At 36.7% G+C, this 19,836-nt stretch overlaps 1 protein-coding gene across 2 annotated transcripts in view; it reads right to left on the reverse strand.

Moving 5' to 3' along the window:
- Window positions 1-19,836, reverse strand: part of SDK1 (sidekick cell adhesion molecule 1) — a 413,144-nt gene that overhangs the window by 262,250 nt on the left and 131,058 nt on the right. The window lies entirely within an intron of this gene.

Genomic DNA, 19,836 nt, shown 5'->3' on the forward strand with positions numbered 1-19,836 from the left:
GTGCCAACATCAGGCAAGAGGGTCAGAAAAAGAGGAGAGAAAAATTACTCTAGTCTTTCCACATTATTTCCAAAGTCTATCCTATTAGCTGAATCCGCATGCATAGAAACAAAGCTCAGGCAGAAACCAATCAGTAAATAACACTCTAAAGAATTAAAGTAGGGTGAATTTACCATTTTTTGTTGCTCCTGTGCCACCTGAGCCATTCAGCTACTGATGTCCTCTAATGAGACTGCCATTCGAGTCATTCTTTTTGTTTCTTTTAAGGAGTGGAATTATACTGGCAGTCATATAAGCCTTTGGATTTTACCAGGCTCTGAAAGATTTTTTAAAAACTAACATTCGCAGATAAGAACCAATCAGCTGGGTCCTTTAACACACTTAGAATAAATGACAGGTAAGCCTTCTATTTAATCCACACTATTGTGTGGGTTCTACCTATCCATCTATCTAATTCCATAGCATGTGTTCTAAATGTAGAACACTTATGCCTATTCTAAATAAGTATTTCTAGTTTGCATCTAACAATAGATCCATACCTGAATCAGTTTAAATTTGCTCCTGCGACATTTTAAAGCTTTTGCATTGTCCAGTACCTTGCAATGGAGTCAGCTATTAGTTAAGTCCAAAATTTCGCCTTCATCAGAGCCACCAGTTTGCAACTCGTACACGGGAAACATCTTTTCATGCAATTCAGTGGCACATCAGTGAAGACTGTAACAGCTTGTGATTCTCAGTCCATTTTTATTGAACAGTTGAAATAGAGCAAACTAGGTCAGCATCATCCCCCCGTAAGGTTTCTCAGTAAATTCCCTAAGTGAAAGCTCAAGCACTAGATCAAAGCCACACCTAGACCGACACACTCAAGGATCCCTCTAGGATGTGCTTCCTTACGAAAAACTCTTGTTAGGTTCCACAGGAGCTTAAAGCCTGCACAAATGGAACAGTAACGTTTCCTTGTTGTTGTACTTTACAGCTCCTTGAAACACACTGTTATTCTCTCCGAAGACTGTAATTGAAAGTTATAAGTTATAAAAACTGATTTATTCTTGCTGAAGGACTATTTAAAATGATCTGAACTAACTGAAATTTAAAGTTTAAAAACCACATCAATACTTCCATCCTCAACATTTATTTAAAAGAGGTTTCGAACAGAGCAATATGATATAATTTAAAAACGAATTCAACAGTTGTTTTTACTCCCTCAGAGAGCAGTTATTGCCTGTCACATAATTAAGTGAATATGCCAGTGACAGAATACACAAAGCAGCAGGGAGCACAGGAAAATACTGAAGCTTCTTGTAGTCCATGAGCCTTTCGGCTCACCACAGTGAGAAAAACCTGTCTGATATATTAGAAAGAGAGAATTAAAAGACATGATCAGAAAAACAAGAAATTGCCAAGGAAACGCTCTATCAGTATATTTCATACTGGGTGTGAATCAATCCAGATGATGCTTGATGCTCAGCAAATTTTCTGACACGTTACAAAACATACTGTAACACTTTATCTCACATAAACATTTATTTAAAATTGATAAAAGTCAGTTAAAAATAATAATGTACCTTGAATAGCTATGTTGAATGAATGAAAGATGTTCATGTAGCTTCAACCACAATGAAGACTGTAGTATCAAGAATTCATCTACTCTATTCAAATCAGCCTAATGTGTATGTACAACTGCAGACACCTTTGACATTTTTGTGTCTTCAATTATGAGACCCTCTACAAAAAATAAAAGGAAACAGGAGGTTCTTCCTCATCTCTAGACAGGAACAAAGTGAATAGGAAGTTTTGGATTGCTGAATTTTGCTTCTGAAACAAATGTCCTTGTAAGTTACTGTTCTAAATATCCGGATTCCTCAAAACAAGAGGAGATGTTTAACATTGCAACTACAAAGCCAGGAGTCTTCCCCATGAGGTACGGAACTGGCTTTAGCACACCATGTTTTAGACACCATAGCAGCCAGTAACGCTTCCAAGAATATTTATTAGCCTGTCTCATCTCCACTGTCACTGATCTGGTGACACAGTATTCTCTTCTTAAGCAATGCCATCAGAGACCATTGTGTGCATTCAGAATAAAACTGCAAGTATGTTAGACTGAAACGTTAGCCAAAAATATTTTTGTCTATAATTTTTTGAAAACACCTTATAAAACAAAATTCTTCTTGAAATAAAAAAGGACCTTTTCACAGATTTGGGTATTGTTTCATTAAGTTTCAAAAGATATTCAGTATTCAATCTACTCACATAATAACATTGTTCAACATTTATTTTCTCTTTTCTTCATACATGATAAAGGCATCCAAGGCCAAAATTCAGACTGTTTTTGAGCAGGGGAGTTGATCTTAAGGGAAGTATTACCTTCCTTTAAAACTTTCTACAGTCTGTGTGTAAGAGGCTGCTTGCCTTAAACACTGAGTGTGGACATATATATCACATTACTGGCCTGTACTCAGTCTATAAAAATTGTGAAAGATGTACCAAGCAGTCCAGATTTCACATTGGTAGACTCCTGGCAGAAATGCTTCTCTGAACACCAAGTGATCTCTAACCAAGATTCATGAGCACTATGGAAAACAGTTCCTGAAAGGAACAAAAAGAGGAAAAAAAAAAAAGATTTAAAGTAACATCAAATCAATTTATCACGATAACTGACATCCAGGTTAGAATGATAGCACTGCTACGTTGGCACTGCCTGTTCCCTTCCTTTCTGGCCATTTCATCTATTTAAATTCCTTAAGCCCAGGACAAGTTTCTTCCTGTAGTGGAGGACACTATTTGAGCAAGTGTTCTACCCAGTAAAGTCAATCAATAAAACTGCCAGAGATGCTGGCAGCTCTGCGACCGCAGGCTGAGTAAGACAAGGGAATGGCTGTGTCCATGTGCATCTATAGGAGCCGTGGAGAAGATCGGTACAGGTGAGAGCCAGCTGCAGGTTTTTCTCACTGTCTTCTACTTCAGGGGACTTCACAGAGGGTATTTTTTCCATGGTGATTTTGCTATGGCATTATTTATTTCCATATTCTGTAAATAAATTTATTGATTTTTTTAATCTATTATTGAAAATTCTGAAGAAGCTTCACGAAAAATGCCTTCAGAAGCTTAGAATAAAACGGCAGAAGCTAAAAATGAAACCTCAGCATAAAAGTTAGCATGTGCGCAAAGTTAATAACACACTAACTGCTTTCCAAGAACGGAAGAATTCTTCATGGTCTTGCCAGGGGAGATAAGGACAGTCACAGAATACTGAACTCTGACAGCAATCTAATTGGGCCACCAAAGTCATTGATACTCGCTGCATGTGGCCATGTCCTACTGTTGAGGTATCTGGAAACAAGAATATATTTTGAAGAAACATATGGTTTATGACAGAAATTAAGGTGTGTTTCCTCAGAGGTGAGCTGCTGTTACATCACCTGTGATGAACTCTACCATTCAGAATCCAGAACTAACGAGCAAATTTTGGTCCTGTGACTCTTATTGCTGCAATGCTCCACACATGAGAACATTCTTCTGGAAGCTTCCAATTACCACAGAATTTTTCTTGGGGATTTTTTTGTACCATTGATTAAAGATAATCATGAAAAGAAAACTATGGCTACTAATTGTTGAAGTTGTAAGGGAATATATTGAGATGATTATCGACTTAATGAAGCTGGCATTGAAATACATTTTCCTGATCTGCTTACTCTGTGTACTGTGTCTTCTGACTGGATAATATGCTGTGTTTTTACTCAGCCTCAGTAAATAACAGACTGATCTCTCTTGTTTGCAAATGACAGCAAACACAGTTCCAGGAAAAATAATAAAACAAACAAGCGCAACATGCAATGCAAGTATCAACCATTTCAGTCTCAGTGAAAATAAGCTTTATAGAGAAATGCTTGTTTCAACATACTTAAAATTGATCCAATTTGTAATTCCAAATCTAATTCTGAACTATTTACTAATTAAAAATAATACGGGGTGCAAATTTCATATGAACGTCTTTTTTCAAGTGCAAATCAACACAGACTGACTTACAAAGCTAGGTTACGTGCACCTTCTGAGGAGGAAAATCTAAAATGATCAATTAAAACAGTCTGCTCTTCCCCTAATTTCAGTAAAGGTTACTATCCCTGAATGAGATTTTCAATGCATTTTTTCTTGTTCTGTCTTTATTTACCATGTATATTGAGAATAACCTTTTTAAAACTGGTTGGTTTTGAATTCCTACCACCAATCTACCATAACTGTCCAAAACTTTGCCTGTAAACACCCACTCTTTTATTTCATGTGTATATTCCAGCTTCACTTCTTATCTTCCTAATATAAATCCTCCTTTCCAGGTTCTAGAAAGTTCGCAGCATACGTCTTAAACCACTTTTGATCTCTTGATGGATATAAGCACACCCTTGCAAGAAAAAACAGTGAAGGGCCAGAGCCCAAGGTCTAGACTACTATTTGAAGGTTCCTAGTGTGAAGATTAATTGTGAATATAAAGCATTTAAGGGTGCTTCCTAGAGTTCATCAGAAGGCTATGATCTTATGTGGACATAGCTGGGCTGGTACTTCAAGTTGTGCCATGATGAGGAAACTAACCACGACTAGCTGGTTTTCAAACATACGAAATGTAGCATATGTCACTCTTCTGGGACAAATGATCTGTCAGTAACAAATAGGGATGATTAAAAAAACTAATGTTGTTCTTCATTTGTACAGTGTATACAGAAGAAATTAACTCCCGAGTTCCACAGATGATCAGTCTGTAGCAGTTCTTGGCATAACTTTAAAATTACTTATGTTCTAAATGCTGTACACATATTAACTAATTAATCTCACAAAATGTGAAGTAGATTTGTAAGTGTTAGCATATGCCCTGAAGCATGAGATTTCATTACCTTTACCATTATTCTAGCTTTCATAAAGATAAGTGTTAACAGTAACATAGAATGATCCAAAGGAAAAAGAGGTGGTTACTTGCACCTAGAGCGTTTGATTTGAAAATCTTCCAGGAGCTGCAATATTCCAAAGCTTGAGTGCAAACACACAAATAAACATTTATGCAAATCTACTGAACATATCACTGATACAACTAATGGTAAAAAACCCCCAAACAAAACCAAAAACCAAACCCCAGACATTTCCCATATGTCTTTCATGATTCAAATACTGTGCTCAATAAAGCTTTCCTAAAGCCATTGCGAATGGCTGCAAATTCTGTTCCAATTGCCAGGAAGACAACCGTGATAAGATGCACAAAGTACAAGACATGGTACAATTGTCCTTCCTCATTCTAAAAATATTAGGACATTTTCCTTGTCATTCTCTGGGTTACTTCTGTTTCTGTATCCTGTACAGGTTTGACCAATTATATTTGACAATTCTATATGAGTATAAGCAAATAGATATCTGTAATGACATTATAATATTTTTTGTCCTTATTTAAGGCACCTAATATTATCTTCACTATTAACAACACTACCTAATGGGCAGATGTCTACATTATAAATAAAGGAAATTAAAGTAGAGATTTCAAGTGATACAATTCTCTCCTGCTAAGTGTTCCACTATGTTCCATAGTTTAAAAACTATGTTTTTTAAATCTTCAAACAGAGATCAGATCCTATAAATATTTATGCAAATAAATGTAGTAAGTTCATCACATGCTTAAAGAGAAGTACGTGGTTTAGCACTGTTCCATGAAAACACTATGCAGGGATCATGCTTGTAGTACAGTAAGCAATACGATTCACGGACTCATTAAGTGCCCAAGTCTCCCAAGAATACCACAAAAATTTCCCTGAGAATCTGAGTTTTCACAATAATTAAAAAATGAAATGAACTTATACTACACTCTTATTAATTTTGCTAAGCTTTATCAACAAAGGAGCGGATGAAGGAGAACTACATGGTACTACATTAGGACTTTCAAAAACTCTAATAAGCTGGTATTAAGAAAACCACATTCTCATAGAATAAGATGCAAAATAATGAGATGGATTAGAATTTTGACCAAGGTAAAAATAAACCTTACATACAAATGGTCAGTTCAGAATTTGGCAGAGTTAATTCTGGACAATCCTGATGTTTCTATAATTGGCTGATGTTCAATGATTAAATTGTGATATGGCAAAATTGCAAAGCACAAAGCAGTATTTATCTACTCATAAAAATTGAACAAGGAAGGCTGAAAGGAAAAACAAGTGTTAACTAACGTAAAACACTATGGAGTTTTGGAAGGAATAATGTAACTCATTCACATACCAAAATGGCTTAGAACAATTCTGATATAAATTAGTAGGCAACTAAATCTTCTCTTCTGGTTTGTTCTATTTTGAGCTATTCTAGAAAGGTTTCCATTTTTATTCTCTTTAGTTATATTGCCACTGATTCTTCTCACTACATTCACTTAAGTTAAAATGCCACTGATTGCACAGAAATGAGACTGACTCAGAAGACTTGGGTTCAGGTCTCTGAGTCCTATCCAGGACTCTGCAAAGGAGCACCTCGTTGCTGTTGCGGGTCATGACATGCGTTGGGGAGGGAATACTTTACTGCTCTAAAGATTGTTATTTCCCCACCTGAACATACTCCAGCCTCTGCATACCTCTGCCCTGCATACCTTCCCCTCCACTTTATGGCTCGCATGGCACAGGGTAAAATAATCTATAATAGTTAAAAGATTAAAGTATAAAGAGCTTCTTAAGTGTGACTATATTAAAGGAGTAGGGAACTGTTCGAACAGAAAGTAAATGTCGAAGTGAGAGGGTGCACCTTCAAAGCTCACCCAATGCACTACACTTAAAAACGTAAATTTAAAAAACTTATTAAAATACTAGATTTTATATTAGCATTTACAAAGCACAAGCTCAGAGTCCTTTTCATAATTCTGATAAATCCTTTTTGCAGTTTAACAAAAGAAGATATTCATCATTTGCATGTAAGTAAAGACCCAATGGACTTTTTTTTTTTTTTTTTTTAAGGTCCACATATGAGTAAAAAATGCAACCCTTTGGAAAGTACTTTGATGTTATACAAAGGAAGGTTTTATTATTATGATATTTCAGAGGCATAAATGAACTACTAGAGAATTAAAAAATTTAAACTATTAGCAAATCATCTGACATCTAGCTGGGTAGCTTAGATCTGTTGTCATACTGTTTGACCATTTTACATCGTGCATATGCTCTTTACATTACACAAGTTATATATAAAACAAAGTGCAGCAAACACAATGTGTCATCTTTGCTTTTGGTGTAAAACAAGCTACCTGTGCTATCTAATACAAACGTATCAAAAGAACAAAAAAGTACTGCATTTGAGGAACACGCATATTTTACTATAGAAATGATTAAAATTCACACCTACCAGTAACAGAATGTATTAGAACAGATTAAGTGAATATCCCATTCGGTGCAGCAGGCTTCAGAGTAAATGACAGCAGTCTCAGAGACCCCATAATTCATTACTATCTCCCAGAGAAAAAAAAAGAACTCTAAAAGGTGTTCCTCAATCAGAAATTTTCCTACCGATGAAATAATTTTGCTTAAATAATTAAAAACATCAGGAATGATGTTCAGATTCTTTATTCATCCAGTTTACCTCTATAGGTTTCATGACAGAAAGCAACATATATTCTACACACCTGTTTTTCTACTTCATGCTTGGTATTTTTTTCCGTTCTGGAATTGTTTCCTGAATAAAAGTGGCTTCCCAAAGAGACAAGAGGATGACAACTGAAATTGTACCTTTATGAATCTTGATTAGTGAACCTTCAGCACCATAAAGTTTTTTATTTAGTGAAATTAACACTGACAGCTATGGATTAGAAGCTATCAGGCATTAAAATATTAAACCGCCACTTCTCTTTATTTCACTGAAACAAGAAGATTTTGCTAACTCCCTGTTTTTATTAAATTATCAGTGACATATTAGCTTATTTCTTGTACTGGAATTTTAAAATCATCAACATACAATAAAGGCCTATTTACAAGATCTCTTCAAGGTATTTTCACTGCTTCTGCTAAAAGGTTTCTTAAATAAATTAATTTACTCTTCAGATAACGCTGTTGAAACCATAGTTGGGTCCAGTGAATATCAGATCTAGGACCCAGTAAAGTGGTTGCACAATATTCTCTGCTCACGCTCTCTTGCTATGCACCCTTAGCCATTACTTATCAGGTATTTATCATCTTCCTCGTTGCAGCATGTTTTTAACTATATGTATGTATGCAGACAAATCCATCTCTGAAAATATAGCTTGATTTGCTCATAATTACACTAAAAGTGAACCAATTATTGATAAACAAGCCGACACAAAGATGTGAGGGCAGATATTTAGTTTAGAAAGTGGGTTTTGTGGTAAATATTGCAACAGTGAATTACATGATCTAAGATCAGCTCCTGTGAAAGCACAGACTACACAAAGAAGCAAGAACTAAGAATTTTCAAGGCACTTCCACTAACCTCCGCACACTTTAGATTTGGGACTGAAAGAGTTTGTCATGAGGGATACAATCAAAGATATAAAGACTAGCTAGACTTGCAGCAGAATTAGCACTGGAGTACTTTTATTTTGGGATCACCCAACAAATCAAGGAACTGTGTCATTTTACTAAAGGACAGTTAATTTATCTAAACTTGACCAAGTAAGATCCAGTGTATTAGCCCTGACAAACAGGGCTAGGGAATGTTTTTGCTAGCTTCTACAGTAGTTTTATGAGATGCTTCATGTTAGCAGAAACTCTTTAGAGATAATTTGAGAGCCTGGGGAAATCAGCATTTCTCCCCTTGTGCCTCAGCACTAGATGGAGCATCTAACAATTTCCTCTCTCCTCCTATTTTGCAAGACAAATCATCTTCAATTTCATTCCAGCATGTTTATTAGCATATATGATCCATTTTGCCCCAAAATACTTCCTTGTAAGCCAACTTCCTGCTGTGATGACAAAAATAGTATCAGAAGATGGGAGAAGATGATAGGGTTGTTTGTTTGGTATAAGGTCTTGTAACAGCACAGCTTTTCAAGATTCGAGATTTGTCTTAAATGGCTGCCTCGCTTCTGAACCAAAATAATGACAAGCTACAAAAGTAATGGTTTTCATTCTAAAACAGTTGGAAGAAAAGAAAAAAAGCTGGCTTGATATGCATATTAATACTACATTCAATTAGTTGCCCAATTATTCTCTTTGATACTCAAATACTCCATACAAATCTACAGCAAAAGAGCATATTTAAATCCACGCTACTACCACTACTTTCTAATTTGGTAAATGGGTTTTATAAATGGTGGTGTTTATATGACTACCATTTTTCTTGGATTTGCCTCCTTTTCTTCCTCTCAGACAGCTGTCTGTGCCGATGTATGGTCAGTGCAGACTCGATCCAGATTTCTGCTTCTCTTCCAGAATCAAAGGTAACGCTTTCATTATGCAGGGAGCACCAGGGAGCAGGACGGGCACATCTGGCCACGCTCACCAACGAGAGGACGGCAGATGGGGTCAGCAGCAGAGGAAGGGGACAGGGAGCAGCAGCAATATCTGGACAGCAACTGAGCTGCAAATACTGGACCCCTGAGTTAGGGGGTGCTGCAGAGAAGGTGACAGAGAGGGTAGAGAAACTTTAGTAGAAGATTTGGGCAAAGAAGAGGGAAATGTTTGGGGGACATAAGGCAACAGCTTTGATGGAAGATATTAAGGGAAAGGTAACAAGGTAACAAGTGGAGGCATGAGGAGAAGGGCATATGACTGAGCTGGGAACAGCCTGAGAACCTGGCTGTGGATGACAGGAATAGTTGGGAGGCAGGAATTACAGACAGAGAAGCTTCATGGAGCTCTGAAACAGCAAGAATTAGGAGAATTTGAGCTCTGGAGCAGGAAGATAAGCTGCAGACTTGGGGAAATGGTTGTTCTGGGGCAAAAGGTATGGAGGAAATAAGACTTTGGAGAGCAGAAGCTCTGGGATAAGATTAGCATGGGACAATACTTGACACCCTTAAAAGTGGGAGTCTCCACCTATCTTTTGCCCCCTCGAGGCAGGACATTTTTCCATTCTTTTTTATCACAGTCCTAGTTAAAAGAATAGTAAGGGCACTTGATGGAAACATCCAATATTGACTGCATAGAGATTATTGACATTTTCTCTCTCCTTGATCATAACATTTGTGCTAAGTTGTGAAAAATATGAATAAAAATATAAATAAATTAAAATGAAATGTACATAGAATTTAAAAAGTGTATTATGAGGTTGTTGCTGCAATATCTGTTGGGTAAACAGAAAACGCAGCTGTCTAACAACAGCCATTGAAATTTATAAGTATCCCAATAAACTCTGCTTCTTGTTGCTGCTAAGGCCGGTTTCAGTTCCCATGGAAACAGATGATGGATTGCCAAAGATGAGATTTGATGTTTTAAAATAATCAGTGATCTGAACTGGTGATTATTATGAAAGTATTGCACTCTTCTTCCAGTGAAGAGGTATTATGCTGGGAGTAGGAAAAGAACACATGGCAGCTGGCAGACAGCAACAGAGTTGTTAAAGTTCTTCCAAATGGTACTGGTTGCTGAGTGACAACAGCAAATGCAGTTTCTTGAAAAATCTTTGAGCAAAATCTAGCATAACTCTATTTTAAAAAGTGAATAGCCTTTGAGGTTTTGGAGAAAAATACATAAAATGTTGTTGTACAGATCTTAGCTTCAATGCTTTCAAGTGCTCTTCCTAAATAAGGTCTCCTTTATACCTCTATTTTGAGAATTCAAGTAGCCAGGAACATACAAGACAGAAATTGCTAGATAGTTCTTCTCCTGCTTTTTGAGCTATGAATTTATTTGTCAATTGCACATTAGGTTCCAATCTTACGAATAAGCCACTACAAACAAAGACAAAATGTTGGCAACGTTCAGTTTTCCAGTGACCGGAGGGTAGGTCCAGAGGGGACGTATGTCTGGGAGGTGTCAGTGGCAACATAGGGGGTTTTGGTGGGAGTTTGGATTGAGAGGGTCAGTAAGATTTTGGGGGAAGAAATTACAGAAGAGTGAGGCAGCTCACGGCACAGGCGTTGGGGGCTCCTCTGATTGTTTGGGGAGGCTGGCTTTTGTTCCTATAGGGCTTCACAATAAGATGGTTACACAAGCATGGGCCATGCTCTCAGGCCACTGGCACTCCCTCTGCCAGGTGAGTGAAAGCTGAAGACCACCACTGCCAGATGACAGTCTTCCCAACTCCTCCTCATCACCTCTCATTCTCCTAGGATTTGTGACCATTTCCCCAGGCCACACCATCTTCTAAGTTCCTCTCTCTGTCTTTTCTTTCCTCTATCAAGGTTGAACAACACAATCCATCTCTCTCCCAGTATCCACAGACTTCACACATGTACCTGTCTTGACCCAGCTATGGTTTTCTTCTTTTCTGTGCTGACAGCATGTATCAGCCAGGTGGAAGGGGAGGAGAGGCATAGACTTCCTCTAGCATTTCCCTTTCTCATCCTTTCCCCTTGCCACTGCTATGATGAAAAGTAGGCTGATCTATTCTACTCTTTCCCCACTCTAGTGACAGGAGTTTAGAGGGAAAAGCAAAGAGAATAAAGCTGAGCAAGCACGTGATGACTGTGGTCACCCCAATAAACAGACGCCTTGTTCGTCTATGTCTAGAATTGGTCCTGACAAGTAAAACAACAGATTTGTGTAATATATAAAAATAGCCACAGGCATATATTAAGAAATAAAAGGTAGTGCTAACATGCAGCAGACAAATAGATTTCATATGAATATTGGCAGAGTTTGACTGTTTTTTCTCACTTCTAATTGCAAGATGCCTTTACAAAGTTACACCAGAGCCAAAAATCACTCCTCTCATACAGAGCAGATAGACCCATGAAACCTCAGGCAGGGCATTTGGCATTTACAATTTATTTAAATTCATTTGGAATCTGTTAGATGAAGGCCAAACACAAAACAGCTAAAGATTCCACTCACAACTAAGGATCAGAGATAAGCCATAGGCAGGCTTGCCAGCTTTTTCCTTTCTCTGCAGCGTTAATTAATGTAAGGTCTGCTTCACATTTGCTTCTATGTACCAAATACTTTAAATTCAAGTTGAATACTGTTAACAAAGTAGACTTGATGCAAATCAACCACAAAAGCCACTATACATCCCCAGAGTGCAAAGTTCTGCGGTTTCTTGTTTTCTTCCTGAAACATACAACAGTTTTCAATATGAAAGTAAATCTGCCAAAATGATAGGCTTTTAAAATTATTCTACATAAGTCTGTATTATAAAATTACAAACTTATGTGTCTTAACACCTTTGTACATCATATAAAAATCCACTAGAATCTTGAGGAAAGACAGCATTTGTCCATTTCTGCATAGAAAGAAAATTAATAATCCTTTGTAATATACAGCCAGAAGTACTGACAGATACATTTTACTTCAGTCAGTTTTGATTAATAAAAGTTAGTTGGTAAACATAAGACATTACCTTCTGCTATATTTCATAAGTCACAAGCATTTTGTATCTATTTCCATAAAAAGAGAGATATGTGAGGGATCATAGAAGATAAATTGTTCCCAGGGATTTGTGAACAATTGCCACTTTTTAAGCATAAAGCAATAGTTTTCTTTTGCATATTAGCTCTTAAGAATGACTGCAACACTTTTAAATAGTCTTATCTTGGCTGCATATTAAAATATTTCCGTTTGTAGACAGAGTAGTTCAAAGATGGACAGAAAAATGTTTTTTCATGGAAGCACAGTAGTTGTTAAAGGATTATATCTGTGATTTGTCCCTAATACAATCATAATTAGTTCTGATTAGGAAATGCAGCAGATGCAAGAAGTGAGCCCCAAAGTACAATGACAATGAGTCTTCAAATTTACCCACCTCTAAATTGCATATGATTTTTTAAAAAGTGTACAGTTCACTTTCGAAGAGTAATGCTATTAACACCTTTTTCGTAGTCCATATTTTCTCTCTCAAAGTACATTTGTCCCCAGAAAGCAACAAACTCATAAATCAGTTTCTACTGCAAGCTGTGATAACTAAATCATACTTAGAGCAAAAAGGTTTCCTTCTAGTGACACTTCCATTCCCTTTGTTTCACAAATTCCAAATTTGTGATTAATAAATGTACTGGCACATAAAATGATTTTGTTCTTTAAATGTGATCATCTTAGGAAAAACAATATCCAACAGTCAGATTTTCCTCTTAGACAGTGATCTTTAAAGTTTTATTGAGATTTACAGCTGTTGAAGATTGTGCTGAAAGATACTGTAGAGCAGCTGAGGCCCATTAAAACACAATATTAGTTCCAAGCATCCACTTTTTTTCTAGCAAAAAATATGGATTTTACAGTGCTAGCATAATGGCAGCAACTTCCCCTGGCTCATGAAAAAAATATATATTAAAAAACCCTCTGTGGTTTGTGGTCCAAATTTGTAATGAAACATATTGGTCAAATCCCAAAATGTGCCTCACATCTCATCAGTTGGAGTGTCTCTCTTGGGAGGAATCCACTTCTAAATGAGCCTTGCTAAAAGGCATGTTCTTTGGCAGCAATTTTTTTTCTACTGTCCCTCTTCCACCCTACGATGGGCTGTGTCGCTCCTACGCACCCTGCATTCAGCACATACATGGTCCCCAAATATGATTTGGTCTTCCTCTCCCTTCATCTAACCAACACACGAGATTTCACCCTAAAAGTTAAGAGGTCTGAATAAATTAACTTTTGAAACATATGTTTAAAACCTGTGGCAAACAAACTATGAGCAGAGAGAAAAACAGTGAGGTTGAATCTAGACAAGTCAAACAGCTTTAGAAAATAATCCTGGGATTTGCTTACCCTGAGGTGCTAACGTTTTCCTCTACTGAACACAGTAGACAATAATACTCAAAATAGTCCACTGACAGCATGCAGGACTACTCAAACTGAGTACTTGAAGAGATGACGGGAGATTTCCCTACAGTCTTTCATATGCATATGAGCCTTGGGGATAACAGTAAAATTTTATGTAAGATGATTCCTAGTGCTGCCTGTTCCTTCAAATGGAAATTACTCAATGCAGAAGTTTGGTTAAATAAATGAATAACAGGGTACTAATGAATTTCAGTTTAAGGAAATAATTTAATTCTACAAAATATTCTTCTTTTTCAGGTACTGACTTTAAAATTAATGTGGAGCCTGCAAAAGGTACAGACAGATAAAAACAGCTTATAGGTTTTTTGTCACGTCTCTTACTGCTGAGAGGTGTCACTCCACAATGTTAGCAGACTTAAGAGATCTGCAAACTTTTTTTTTTCTTAAAGTATTGCTCAGCTAATACACTGCAGAGTTGACAGTCTCTGAATTTATTGTTCTCTAATGCTAATCATCACAATTTTAATTAAACTATTATCCGGTGTATGTGAAAAGTAATTATGTGCAACTAACGAAAGTTGTATGACAGGCTAGTATTCGTAGAGAACTGCATTGCTGGCACTAGAACTGCTCATATAAAAATGAAGTGGTGTTTGTTTTAAAGTGAAAAATATATACATGGCACATTAATTGAGTGGCTATCATCAAGGCAAAACCTAATCTAATGCTAATATCAGCCCAAAATCTGATGTATTATTCCCAGATATTTTAATTTTTCTCATCTTTTAAAGCCATTTAGCTACAGCTACTTTTTTTTGAGACTGTCATTAATATATTTACAATTTTGCCTTAACAAATGGCTAGTAAATCTGCACCAGCTTTGCTTGTTTGCAAGGTATTATGAGTGTTCAAAACCACAGCAAGTCATATCTGACAGTTGCTTGTACCTACCATATTTTCATTCCACAATATGTCAGCACATTTATTCTCTATAAGAGTTAGTAATGACCTCACACATTCAAATGCATAATGAATTGTTCTTACTGCAAAAAACAGATATTAAACTCACATATACCTAAAGGCAATGCAATTCATCTTCCCTGTCTAGTGGGATGAAGTACATTTGTAAAGTGTTTTGGTTCATTAACAGTTAACTAAGCGACAAAACGTCCAGCCCTCTGAAAGGGACACCCCAGAAGTGCCTTTGTATGCCAAAAATGAACTTTACAGTTTTGTGTCAGACATAATTCCACTAACAAAAGACATAAGTTAATATTCATCTAACTGCAGCTTACTAGGGGAAAAAATAGTTTCATTGTAAGAAAGTTAATGAGGAGAGTAATAATGTCTTCATAGTAGAAGTTTTCTTCTTAAAGAAGAAACCAACAATAAATGAATTGATGGCTAGAGTGAACGTTTTCAGTGAAAAAGTCCTTCACTTCGAAAAAGGTAAAAAAATCCTCTAAGAGTACTAAGAATTTAATTCCTCAATACCGCAACTGAAAGGCAATTGTAGACCTTGACGGTGCTACTGTCCTTTGTGCCTCTCCAAGGCACCGTACATGCCTTGTGTAAAGAAATTTAAATGCACTCTGCTTTTAAGTCTGATGAAGTACACCCAGGCAAGGCAAGCTGAAGACTTGACATCTCAGAGTAGCAATTTCTTTTGATGAAGTTACCTTTAGAGAGGCTATTGTTTTCTGTAAGATGTGAGGGGAAACAGGCGAAATCGTCCCATCAGTCAAGACCCTGGATAACAGTACAGTTGCAATTCTGCATTAGTCTACTGGTGTATTTGGAAAACATTAATCTGTCTAGGTGTAACGTGAAGTCTTTTCTAAAACTTCTTGGGACATTTTCGTGTAAGATAAAAATAAACAACATCCCAAACCCTAATTCCTCTCCTTGCTTATTTTCTCTTGCTATTGATCTTTTGGTCTTCTCTCTGATTCTCCACTTCATACTTCTCTAGCATGTACACAGTTTCCTTCTGATGATCTAGAAACACCCCTTTAAAATATCAAGCTGAGGCTTTGGTGACAGATAACACACAAAAGCCAAAATGAATATACATGCACACTGTACTAAGCGGCGGGGGGAGAAAATTTTAGGACTTAAATTTTTAAATACACACCATCATGTCGCACTAGCTCTGCTGCAGATTTGTTAGTTGCCTTAAGTCATAAACTATAACAACAACCCCATGAGTATATGTAGGCCATTTGTTTCACATTCATATATTATACAGGGATTTGCTGACTTTACATGCCCACTCATTTAAGAGGAACTTGTCATGTTATTCTTGTTTTTATCTAGGGAACTTTAACAAAATATTATGGCAGCAACACCACTAAAATGGGAATTAATACATAGTTATTTGCTGCAAAATTCCACCCTGAGTTACACTACCAGTTAAATTAAACAGAATATGCAGTCTGAAAAAAATTGCCTATGTCTCAAAGAAAACATTCTCTCGGAAAATATCACAGCCATGCACACTCACAGAGTAGGATTACCATTCTGACTAAAAAAAGGTGAAACCTAAGCTATACACTAAATCTTTTTTTTTTTTTTTCCCCCCAGCCTAAACAACTGAGACTTTTCAGCTTAATGATCAGTAAGAGAAACAGGAAATTACAGTTTTGTTACACCTGGTCATCAGAATTCAGGAATATCTGCTCTGGTGAGAGCCCACCTGGAGTACTGCGTCCAGCTCCGGAGTCCTCAGCACGGGAAATGCATGGACCTGTTGGAGCAGGTCCAGAGGAGGGTCACAAAAATGATCAGAGGGATGGAACACCTCTCCTGTGAGGAAAGCCTGAGAGAGTTGGGGTTGTTCAGCCTGGAGAAGAGAAGTCTCTGGGGAGAAGTCTCTGGGGAGACCTTATTGCGGCCTTTCAATGCTTCAAGGGGGCTTATAAGAAAGATGGGGACAGATTTTTTAGTAGGGCCTGTTGCGATAGGACAAGGGGTAATGGTTTTAAACTAAAGCAGGGTAGATTCAGACTAGATATAAGGAAGAAATTTTTTACTATGAGGGTGGTGAAACACTGGAACAGGTTGCGCAGAGAGCTGGTAGATGCCCCGTCCCTGGAAACATCCAAGGTCAGGTTGGATGGGGCTGTGAGCAACCTGATCTAGTTGAAGATGGCCCTGCTTATTGCAGGGGAGGTTGGACTAGATGATCTTTACAGGTCCATTCCAACCCAAACTATTCTATCATTCTATGATGTTAGAACTAGCAACTGTTTTAATGTGTATAAATAATTATTAGGAAACACAAAGAACAAATAAGAGTCTTATTTGACATATTGTAAAGTATCTTTAAAATAATACCTATAGTGATACCAGAATTTTTTGACAATTCAGCAATTCTGTTATCTTGGCTCCCTAGAAATACACTTTTGGAATGCTGAATAGCTGGCAGAACCCCTCCCCATAAATGTCCTAAATATCAGTAAACAGTGAAGGAGAAAGACATCAGCATTTACCACCTTAAACCTGCTAGGTAAACCCTACTGCAGAGCCAATTAAATGACATTCCTTGAAACATCTTAACAATTATTTTTTTCTCTGAACTAGTCCTTACTTTTGATCTTTCATATTTCTCACATAAGGACAACTCAGCACACTCTCTGTTTTCACATCAGTGAAACGAATTCATTCTAGTGGTGACAGTAGCTCTGTGTAAATAAGCATCAGGATCATTATTATGGCATAAAAATGGTGCAGTGTTAAGTATGTGTACATTAAGGCTCTTGCATGAGTAAGAGTTAATTTGACCAACTATTTGAATGAATTGTACCATAACCACCACTTACTGTCCCCATTTTTAGCACTACTTATTTCCTCAGTCTGCATACACTGCAGCGATGTCACTCTTAGAAATCATTATAGCTGACAGACTAGCTGATTGATTCAGCCAAATCATTGTAAGCTTGTTTAAGAGGATTAAAAAAGCTTTATATTGATTTAGCAATATAAGGTCCTTTTAATCAGTTTAAAGAGCATCCATACAAGGTGGTTGTATCAATTTAACTGATCAGTTTAGCAGGTGATCCAGTTAGACTGATGCATCAATCTAACTGGATCACCTGCTAAACTGATCAGCTAAATTGATACACTTCTTTGTGTACAAAAAAACCATGTTAAATGCACAACTTGCTCCACAGATAAGAAACAGAGTTCCCGTAATATATTTTTACATTTCTCACAGTTTTATACGCATCCTTTCCGTGTCTCGGGTTTCCTGCATTTATAGGGCTGCCATATTTACTTCCAGAATTTCACAGACAGCAATATGTGAGTAGATGCTATATGGCTTTTCCAATACTTTTGAGGGAGCAGCAGACCTACTACACATAGAGTGCACTGATGATTGGTACGTGTACCATAAATTTGTCACTTCCTGAACTTATCAGGCTTGCTATACGACATATATCAAACTTCCAAGGAGGTTCACACTTTCAGCATATGTACTTCTACTGCAAAAGTATTCAGAAATTCCTACACAGGCCAGACAAATGTCCTCAAATTCCTTTCAGACAAAATTTCTGACCAGGGAAATAAAATATATGTGGAAACCTTTAGGTATATTTCACCTCTACTATAGAACAGTGTTTTACAGTTTTCCCATTTGTAACCATTACCACAGTGCTATGAATTACAAGTGATTTTACCCTAACAATCCCAGCAGGGTAGGAGTAAGAATAAAGCATAGCATATGAAAATTAGGATTTTATATTAATGAATATGACACACGTACCTCTACTTGCAATTTTCCCAAACACTAAGAGACTTCACACAAATCTCATTTTCAGACATTGATGATTTGTGTATTCTCAGCATTGACAAAAGAAAATTTGTAACGTGGCAGGAGTGGAGAAAGTAGATTCTTAATGGTTAATAACTCAGGATTTGTCACTTAGCTCTCTTCAAGAGATTGCCCAGAAACCCATTGTTTCATCTTCCAGCTGTTTCCCATCAAATTACTATTAAATTATTCATAAATTATTACACAGTTTCTTCACATCCCTGCAATACTAATTTTAACAGTTTCAAAGAGCCTGTAATACTAGCTTTCAGGTTTAAAAAATGCACATAAGCAGCAGTAAAATATACAGTACAGATTAATAAAATTAAAATCCAAGAAGAATTTTCCCTTTCTAATATAAACTCTAAAGACTCACCACCCCTTCTGGAACTTAGCAATATCCCATTACCATCAGTTGCTAGCACATCTATCCCTTTGAAAACATGAAAATATAATACACAGATAAAAATAACCAACATTCTTAGCATTTCAACAGTTTCCTAATAAATTAGGCAAGTAAAAAAAGATTTTATCTACGTTTTTTAATGTTACCGCTAACCTCTTCAGTCTCTAAATAAAACTGTGCAGGTAAAAACACAGGATAGCTTCATAACTGTTTCAGGAAAGGATAAATGAGCACACCTTGAGATAATAACTAATCAAAGTGCAAGTAGTGTGCCATTAGTGGGTGAGCTGCTAATTAGTCAAAAAGAAATAAAACTGTCATTGTGGGCTAAAAAGATAAGGAAAAAATAAGCAATATTTAGAATTTTATCATGAGAAAAATAGTATTAAGCATAACTCCATGCAAAAAAAAATCAGACTCGTATATTAAAAAAGAAAAATCTCAGTATTCATTAAGTTAGTCCACTCAAGTGAACGTAATTGAGAGATGAGCATTTACTTTTCCAAACTGTGTCATGAAAACGAATAGCGTGAAGGAAGCGCAGACATTCTGCGTATCTAGTCCCTTGTGCTGCACCAGGACCATTAAAACCACATGAATTATTTTGTCAAACTGCTTAGGAAGTTCAGAGACGGTCTTAAAATAGCCATTTATCTCAAACTTAGTATGAACAAGGCTACTTTATTCTCTTTAAACCTTAATTAGTGTACTTAAAATGTAAGTTGCGTTATCAAATATAATTAATCATGTTTTAGGGTGGAGGTATTTTGAGCTTT

The sequence above is a fragment of the Gymnogyps californianus genome, chromosome 15 (assembly GCF_018139145.2).
Source record: "Gymnogyps californianus isolate 813 chromosome 15, ASM1813914v2, whole genome shotgun sequence".
In the NCBI taxonomy this organism is placed as follows: domain Eukaryota; kingdom Metazoa; phylum Chordata; class Aves; order Accipitriformes; family Cathartidae; genus Gymnogyps; species Gymnogyps californianus.